We start from the raw sequence: 8086 nt of genomic DNA, 5'->3' as shown, positions 1-8086 counted from the left end.
TGCATAGTTAAAGCAAAAATAGCAGCCTTTAAATACTGCACCCTGACCTCTCATTGTGTGTTTTTCTGAGTTTTATTTTCTCACTGCACTCTGGGGATCCAAGATGGCGGTGTTCTCAGATGATCATGTTGCAGAGCTTCGCACCACAGCACAAGGGGGAAGAATTTCTATCCCACCCAATCCGGACCATCGCGATATCCTGGGACTCAGAAAAGATTGTGGAGTCCCAGGACATTGTAAAAAATCAACTTACCTGCGTTTTCATCGTCCAGGGATGTTGAAGAAGGGAGGAGCAGTGTCTGGGGCCAGGCCCCCAGCCCAGCCTGCAGGATCCTCGGACTCGATTACCTACCAGGCCCTGGGGAAGGAGCTCGCGAAATCTCACGAGATGTTGGGGAAGCAGATGGAGGTGAAGCTGGCCCCGATCTCTATCATGCTGCAGAAGCATGAACAGCAGCTGGGAGACCTGGAAAAGAGGACGGATGAGTTTGAACACACAGTCACAGTGGTGGAAGCTGGTACCAGTTCCTCTAAGGATAGGATCCAAGCGTCGGAGGCTGAGGGGTGACCTTACAGAGGTTTATAAAATCATGAGGAGCATGAATAGGGTAAACCGCCAAGGTCTTTTCCCTGGGGAGGGGGACTCCAGCACTAGAGGGCTTAGGTTTAGGGTGAGAGGGAAAAGATATAAAGGAGACCTAAGGGGCAACTTTTTCAAGCAGAGGGTGGTGTGTGTGTGTGTGTGGAATGAGCTGCCAGAGGAAGTGGTGGAGGCTGGTACAATTACATCGTTTAAAAGGCATCTGGATGGGAATATGAATAGGAAGAGTTTGGAGCGAGATGGGCCGGGTGCTGGAAGGTGGGACTAGATTGGGTTGGGATATCTGTTCGGCATGGACGGGTTGGACCGAGGGTGTGTTTCTGTACTGTACATCTCTGTGACTCGATGACTGGAAGTGTCAGTCTGAGTAAATCCATTGTCTGGCTCCTGGCAATGTGACCCCATTGGATGATGTGAACCCAGCTCATGACCCCTTTGGCCAAAGCTACAGAACATTCTGGAAGATCAGGGAAAAGAAGGATATGAACACACACCTGGATGCCAGTCCCTTAGCTAAGCCTTGACTGGGATCTGCAGCAAAGCTCTGACTATCTGCTCCAAACTTGTTCATAAAAGCCCTTGAGTGAGGGGGACAAGCCATTCACCCCGGCAAGTCCACACTCACCCTCTGAAGAGCATCCCATCCAGGCCCAATCCCTATCCTCTCACCCTGCATTCCCCAAAACCAATCCACCGAACCTGCACATCTTTGGGCTGTGGGAGGAACACAATGCACTCCGAGTACCCCATGGAGAGAATGTGCAAACTCAACACAAACAGACACCCAAGGGAGGAATCAAAGCCAGGTCCCTGACACTGTGAGTCACCATGCCAGCCCCAGGAGAATCTCAGCAGTTCTTTCCCCATTGTGGCTCTGCTGTCTCTTTCAGGCAATTTCGACCCAATCCTGCAGATCCCCGACAACTTTGTGCAAGTTCATGTTGGACAGCACTTCCCATCAACTGAATGCAGACATGGGGATGTTTATAATGTAGATTAGAAGTAAAGTTCAAAGAGGGCAACCTATAAAATCTAGCCACTCCGGATAGGATTTGGACCCACAATCCCTGGTGTAGGAGCCCAATATCTTATCCATGTGGCCACTGGGGGTACATGTCTGCTGTTAAACTGGCAGCCTTTAAATACTGCACCCTGATGGCTCATATTGTGTTTTTCTCAGTTTTATACTCTCACTGATTGTTTTGCACAACTTCCGTCTCATGCAAAAAAATTGGCTGCTTGATAAATCAAGCTCACCTCCCATTTGTCCCCAAACGGACAGACAAGAAACCAACCAAACTCCAACATTGCACAACTCACATCTGAGGAAAATGGAGCAGACAGGAAAATAGCAAAGGGTTCAAAGTTATTTTGTGCAACGCTTTCAAGATATTTGCAGTTAGTGGGGAGGAAGTAGGTGGAGATGTTGCAAAAAGTTGCATTGAGGACAAATGCTTTCTTTGGTTAGACTGCACTTGGAATACTGCGTCCAGTTCTGGTCGCCCTATTATCGGAAAGATGCTGGTTGGAGGAAAGTGTAGAGGCGATGTCAGAGCCGGGTTCTTTACACAGAGAGTTTTCAGAGCATGGAATGCGTTCCCAGCAGCAGTTCTGGAAGCAAGGTCAATGGGGACATTTAAGAAACTGCTGGACATGCATATGGTCACAGACATTTGAGGGTGCATACATGAGGATCAATGGACGGCACAGCATCGTGGGCTGAAGGGCCTGTTCGGTGCTGTACTGTTCAATGTTCTATGTAGTATGTTCTAAATCAACAGAATCTTAGCGGGCATTCAGCCCATTGTGGCTGCGCTGTCTCTTTCAGACAATTCTCCCCAAGATCTCCCAAATTCAGGAATTACCTTGTGCAAGTTTTTATGATACATCATTCGCCATAATCTCAACACAGGCACAGTGATTTTGTACAGAGTAGTTGCAAAGTGCAGTCAATTTGGTTCGTGATGAAGTTGGCATGGGACAAAAGTCACCTACAAAGAGGAAGCTTAAAACATAAGCAGCCCAGAGGGGAATTAAACCCACAATCCCACACTGAGGAGGACAGTGGTTCACCCAATATGCTACTTGGGCACACATAGCCATTAGCAAGTGTAAAGTCTTGGCACCAATGAGTGTTACAGCCCAGCATGTTCCAACATCTCAGATGACATGTTGAGGGATGCACTAAAGTTTCGATCAGCTGCTGCCAAGGTGTAACAGGGAAACAACACAGTCTCAGGTCTTTCTGACAAATTATCACATCATTCTTTCAATTCACAGACCCTCTCGGTGCCTGACAATGAACAGAGATCAGTTCCTGCTCAAGTAGAAAATGCCTTTTTGTTCACAACGATACAGAAGCTTTGAGAAATGTCAACATTCCAATGTTTTGTTGGTTCTTATCTCTCTGCATAGACTGTACACAACTGATTTAGAATCAAGGAAAGCATACCAAACGCCTTCTTCACTATCCTATCGATCTGCGACTCTACTTTCAAGGAGCTATGAACCTGCACTCTAATCTCTCTTTGTTCAGCAACACTCCCTGGGACATTACCATTAAGTCTATAAGCCCAGCTAAGATTTGCTTTCCCAAAATGCAGCACCTCACATTGATCTAAATTAAACTCCACCCATCACTCCTCAGCTCATTGGCCCTTCTAACCAAGATCCTGTTGTAATCTGAGGGAACCTTCTTTGCTGTCCACTACACCTCCAATTTTGGTGTCATCTGCAAACTTACTAATGATACCTCATAATGATACTAACCTCTATATAAATGACAGAAAGTAGTGGACCCAGCACTGATTCTTGTGGCACTCCATTGGTCACAGGGCTCCAGTCTGAAAAACAACCCTCCACCACCATCCTCTGTCTCCTACCTTTGAGCCAGTTCTGTATCCAAATAGCTAGTTCTCCCTGTATTCCATGAGATCTAACCTTGCTGATCAGCCTCCCATGGGGAACCTTGTCGAACGCCTTACTGAAGTCCATATAGATCACATCCACCGCTCTGCCCTCATCAATCCTCTTTGTGACTTTTTCAGAAAACTCAATCATGTTTTTGAGTCATGATTTCTCCAGCATTTTCTCTGTTTCAGATTTCCAGTATTCACAGCATTTAGCTTTTATTGGAGAGCTTGCCATTTCACTTCGCAATGAAAAACATTTTGTGAGTTGTGAGTTCATGTAATGCCCTGCCAGTATCAGTGGTGGACTCTCCCTCTTTATGGTCATTCAAGCGGGCATTGGATAAGCATATGGAGGTTATTGGGCTCGTGTAGGTTAGGTAGGCTTCGGTCGGCGCAACATCGAGGGCCGAAGGGCCTGTACTGCGCTGTATTTTTCTATGTGCTATGTTTTGTGATTTACACATAAAAGAACTGAAACCAACCTGGTCATTCTAAATGATGCGACACCTCACACACAATCCAGATTTATTTCAATATATAATTTCAGTGACATCACACTGTAAACTTTTGCCATAAATTCTGTGTCTTACAATCTTATACTCCACAACCACCTGACGAAGCAGCAGCGCTCCGAAAGCTAGTACTTTGAGATAAACCTGTTGGACCACAACCTGGTGTTGTCTGATTTTTAACGATGATTATTAGAAGCTTGCACAAGGTAATTGCAGGATTTGGGAGATCTTGGGGTGAATTGTCTGAAAGAGACAGCACAGCCACAATGGGCTGAATGCCTGCTATGATTCTGTTGATTTGTCCTCAATGCAGCTGTTTGCAACATCTCCACTTACTCCTTCCCCACTAACTGTAAAGATCTTCAAGGTGCTGCACAAAATAACATTGAGCCCTTCGCTATTTTGTCGTCTGCTCCATATTCCTCAGACTTGAGTTGTGCATCATTGGAGTTTGGTTAATTTCTCGTCTGTCCGTTTGGGGACAAATGGGAAGTGAGATTGATTTATCAAGCAGCCAACAATTTAGCATGAGATGGTAGGGGTAAAAAACAATCAGTGAGAGTATAACACTCAGAAACACACAGTATGAGCGGTCGGGTGCAGTACATAAAGGCTGTGATTTTCAGCCGGTTGTGTGGCCCCAGTGGCCTAATGGATATGGCACTGGCCTTCTAAGCCAGGGATTGTGGGTTCGAGTCCCATCTGGGGTGTCAGTCATTTGCCCTTTGTCCACTTGATTTCTAATCTACTTTGGGAAAATCTCCATGTCGGCATTGAGTTGATGGGAAATGGTGCCCAACATCTTCTTGCACAAGATTGGCAGGATTGAGGTGAATTCCCTGAAAGAGACAGCACAGTCACAATGGCTGAAAACCTGCTGAGATTCTCCTGGGGATGGCATGGTGGCTCAGTGGGTAGCACTGCTGCCTCACAGTGTCAGGGACCTGGCTTTGATTCCTCCCTTGGGTCTCTGTTTGTGTCGAGTTTGCACATTCCCTCCATGGGGTACTCCGGGTGCTTTGGTTTCCTCCCACAGCCCAAAGATGTGCAGGTTTGGTGGATTGGTTTTGGGGAATGCAGGGTGAGAGGATAGGGGTTGGGCCTGGGTGGGATGCTCTTCAGAGGGTCAATGTGGATGTGATGGGCTGAATGGCCTCCCCTTCTCTCGCGAGGGCTTTTATGAACAGGTTTGGAGCAGATGGTCAGAGCTCCACTGCAGGACCCAGTCAATGCTTTGCTACGGGTTTGGCGTTCAGGTGTGTTTTCGTCTTCTCCTGTCCCTGATCTTCCAGAATCTTCTGTGGCTTTGGCCAATACGGTCATGAGCTGGGTTCACATCATCCAATGGTGTCACACCAATACCCTTCACTGTTGTAATGCCAGGAGCTATAAAGTGGATTGACTCAGGCTGACACTTCTCCTATATACAACCCTCAGTCTGGTTGGAACTGGTTCTTCTTGAATCGTTGTAGCTCTTTGATCTTAGTTGCACTGTTCTCTGGAGCTGATAGCTGCTGTTTAATTTAGTTTGGCCAATTTTCTATCAGGTCAAATTTCTCCATCTGAGGATCAATTGAGAATGGCTGATTTTTTTGCCATGGACACGTGACCACACAGGATTGAGATCAGCTGCACAGTGAAGGTTTCAACAAAATCAAAACCCCAAATAAGACTTGAGCCCACAATCTCTGGTTTAGGAAGTTAGTGCCTTACCTATGAGATCACTGGGCCTCCAACGGATAGAGCTACCAATCTATGGACAAAGCAGCTTCTGTTTTGGTTGTGTTGGTGTCAGTCTAAGCTATATCCTGTCAACATTACCAGCTGAACCCCAGATTACCTGCATGTTTGGTATTTATGATGAGGTCCAATATGTCAATGGAAATGATTGAAATCTGGGGGTTCAAGGTTGGAACTGATGGGGCTGTGACTATGCATTTGGGCCCTTACCTTTCTTAGTCAAGGTATTGAATACAATTGCAAGGAGGCTATGATGGAGATGTGAGGTAGTTAGGCCATCGTTGGAGAACTTGGAGTGCCACATCCACAGATTGGACAAGCATTTGTGGGAAGGCAACTGCTGAAAATCACCAGCCTCTGAGTCAGAGTCGGGGTTCACCAACAGAGTTTATTGTCCAAGGAAATCCCAGAGCTCCAGGGAGAGAGCAGCACCAACAGCACAGTGGTCAGCTGTGATTCTTCTCTCAACCCGGAGCACGTGGTCAAGGTACTGTGATACATTTTGTGATATAATAGGTCAGTGATGAGGTTATTGTCTCTGTAACATGGCTTGTTTATTGTAAACATTGCAGAATCCTTGATTGTTTCGGTGCAGTTATTGTCAGTTCCAGCGTGGCCTTTGTTAATTTCAGTGCAGTTGTTGTCAGTTTCAGCGTCTGCGCGGAAGTCCGTTGCTGTAGAAATGGGCGCTAATCGCTCTTCCTGAGAAGGACGATTACTGCAGCCCTGGTTATTATCCCTCTGTATTGAGGCTGTATCTAACAGTTAGCATTTCTATCAAAGGTGTTGTCTGACCCAGACCCTTCGGCGGGCCAAGTGGCCAACTTATGCCTCAGCGGCCATCTTGTGTGTCCGTGTGTCTCGTGTCACCCTGCCCCGTGCCATCTCCCACTTCACTTTGTGGTCAAGGAGGCGAGGGTATTAACTGGAACAATCCATGTTGGGCCATTGGAATCTCCTTCCTGTCCCGATATAGGGCTGGCTCTCTTCCACAAAGCGGGGTCAGGCAAGTTAGGGCAGATCTTCTCTCTCTCCAGATTTTCTTTATTTAAAAAATATACTTTAGTCATAAAAAAATTAAATAGAAATGCATACAAAGGTTCTCTACCATTTGAGTACAGTCTATGCAGAGAGAAAAGAACCAACAAACCATTGGAATTTTGACATTTCTCAAAGTTCTGTGTCGTGAAAAAAAAAGGCATTTTGTACTTGGGCAGGAAAACGATCTCTGTTCATTGTCAGGCACCAAGAGGGTCTGAGAACTGAAAGGACGATGTGATAATTTGTCAGAAAGACCTGAGACTGTGTTGTTTCCCTGTTACACCTTGGCAGCAGCTGCCCGAAACTTTAGTGCATCCCTCAGTGTGTCGTCACAGATCATGGAATATGCTCGGCTGGAGCACTCGTTTAAGATCAACTATTCCCAGTAGAGTATTGTCACTGAGTTTTTGTGGCTTAATGGGTAAGACTGTCGCTTCTGATGGAGTGGATTGGTGGTTCAAATCCCTTTTGGGGTGTTGACGTTTTAAGCCTGGTCTTTGTGGTGGCTGATTTTCGTCCCATATCAACTCCATCTCAATCCAAATTGACTGGATTTTTCAACTACTCCGTTAAAAATCACTTCCCTGCTTCGAGATTATGGAAAATGCTCTTCAGTCGAAACTTGCACAAGGTCATTCCAGGGTTTGGGAGATCTTGGGGTGAATTGTCTGAAAGAGATAGCACAGCCCCAATGGGCTGAATGCCTGCTAAGATTCTGTTGATTTGTCCTCAATGCAGCTTTTTTTAACATCTCCACTTCCTCCTTCCCCAGTAACTGCAAATATCTTGAAAGTGCTGCACAAAATATCATTGAGCCCTTTGTTATTTTCCTGTCTGCTCCATTTTCTTCAGGCTTGAGTTGTGCAAACTTGGAGTTTGGTGAATTTCTTGTCTGTCCGTTTGGGGAGAAATGGGAGGTAAGATCAATTTTATCAAGCAGCCAATGATTTAGCGTGAGATGGAAGGGGGAACAACCAATAAGTGTGTGTATAAAACTCAGTAAAGAACACAATATGAGAGGTTCAGGGTGCAGTATTTACAGGCTGCCATTTCAGTTTTGTAGATGTGGGCCCAGTGGTCTAATGGATAAGGCCTCTTAATCCTGGGATTGTGGGTTCAAGTCCCATCTGGGATAGCTAACTTTTAAGCCTTGTCTTCACGACTGATCTTCTCTGTCTGATGTCACGTCGATTTCTCATCTCTCCTGGAAATGTCCCCAGGTCTGTGTTGGGTTTGGTGGGATGTTGTGTCAGAAAAATACAGAACTTTGTGGGGTCTGC

General features: G+C 46.0%; 1 non-coding gene across 1 annotated transcript; it reads left to right on the top strand.

The window, feature by feature from the left end:
• Positions 1 to 4662: 4662 nt before the first annotated feature.
• trnar-ucu (transfer RNA arginine (anticodon UCU)) lies at positions 4663 to 4735 on the top strand. The gene has a single exon. It is a non-coding gene; the product is annotated as a tRNA-Arg (tRNA).
• The last annotated feature ends 3351 nt before the right edge of the window (positions 4736 to 8086 follow it).

Source organism: Chiloscyllium punctatum, chromosome 18 (assembly GCF_047496795.1).
Source record: "Chiloscyllium punctatum isolate Juve2018m chromosome 18, sChiPun1.3, whole genome shotgun sequence".
NCBI lineage: Eukaryota > Metazoa > Chordata > Chondrichthyes > Orectolobiformes > Hemiscylliidae > Chiloscyllium > Chiloscyllium punctatum.
Note: the sequence above shows the minus strand (reverse complement) of the source record. Positions and strands in the feature narration are given on the sequence as shown.